This window comes from Silene latifolia, chromosome Y (assembly GCF_048544455.1).
Source record: "Silene latifolia isolate original U9 population chromosome Y, ASM4854445v1, whole genome shotgun sequence".
Classification (NCBI taxonomy): domain Eukaryota; kingdom Viridiplantae; phylum Streptophyta; class Magnoliopsida; order Caryophyllales; family Caryophyllaceae; genus Silene; species Silene latifolia.
The window spans coordinates 203,384,714-203,386,045 of record NC_133538.1 but is presented as its reverse complement, the minus strand read 5'-3'; the positions used below and the strand labels follow the sequence as shown (position 1 = coordinate 203,386,045).

General features: G+C 42.3%; 1 non-coding gene across 1 annotated transcript; it reads left to right on the top strand.

The window, feature by feature from the left end:
• The first annotated feature begins 973 nt into the window (after window positions 1-973).
• LOC141635602 (small nucleolar RNA R71) lies at window positions 974-1,079 on the top strand. The gene has a single exon (XR_012540278.1). It is a non-coding gene; the product is annotated as a small nucleolar RNA R71 (small nucleolar RNA).
• Window positions 1,080-1,332: the final 253 nt, after the last annotated feature.

The following is a 1,332-nucleotide window of genomic DNA, read 5'->3' as shown; positions in this document are numbered from 1 at the left end:
TGCCAACGCATGTGACTTTATCGTCGTTCTTGGATCATAACTAATGTCGTACCCACTAAGGTGTACGGACCATTTGGACATTCTGCCTGATAACTCAGGCTTTCTCATTATAGATTTTAGCGGGTAGTTGGTCACAACATTTGTCTGAGGATCTCGAAATGAACCTACTCATGGCTGCCACCTTGCCTGCTAGCCGTTGCACATCTTTTGGCTTTTCTGGTAACTCTAGCTGTAACACTGCCTTAATCTGCTCCGTGCTGGCTTCTATTCCTCTTTGAGTTACGATGTAGCCCAAGAATATTCCAGATGAAACTCCAAAGGTACATTTGGAAGGGTTCAACTTCATTTTGTATTCTTTGAGCGTGCTGAAGGTTCCTGCCAGATGCTGCATGTGATTAAGGTAAATTCAAGAACAACGTCATCCGAGAGATTAAGGTTCCACATCGACGATAGAGACCAAATGTATCAAGGCCATAAGAAGGACAATGTTTACAAAGAAGTTTTCATAATTTACTAAATTAAGATGTCATATTATATATTTTGCATGAAATTTTTAAGGATAAGTAGTCAACGACTATTTCGGGAAAAAATAGATGGTTCCATTTCTATCAGACAGTCAACAGCAGTGTGACCGTCATTGCCCCCATATCTCTTACAAGTGACAATTTCCTGTCTAGTCAATAGATGAACCGTCTGTTGATCACCAGCAGCTTGCAATTCCAATCTATCAAAACGAGCATTCATAGCTTCCAGCTGAGCCACAACTGTATTGTCGACCGAGTGCACCGTCTGAATACCATCCCTCGGGTTCCCATACTTAGCACAATTGGTCGTCATCTCCTCAATAATGCCCCATACCTTATCATCATCATCAATATTCTTTTGGAATCTCCCATTAGATTAGGCATCAAGTATAGCACGGTGGTCATCATACAACCCATTATAGAATTGGTTGCACAAAAACCACTGATCAAATCCATGGTGAGGAAGAGACCTCGCCAACTTCTTGAACCGACACCAAGCCTCATAGAAATTTTCATCAGGTGCCTGTTTGAAACTCGTAATCTTTCCTCTCAGCTGATTGGTACGTTGTGGAGGAAAGTACCTTTTATAAAAGGCAAGAGCAAGAGTTTCCCAGTTGGTAATACCGGTTGCAGTGCGATCAAGATCAGTGAGCCACTCCCTGGCTCCGTCAGTCAATAAAAAAAGGAAACAAGACTTCCTTTATCTTGTCTTGGGTCACTCCCTTAGTGGCAGGAATGGAAGAACAATAGTCAGTAAAGACCTCCATATGTTTTCGCGGATCTTCACCCGCCACACCTCGAAACAAGT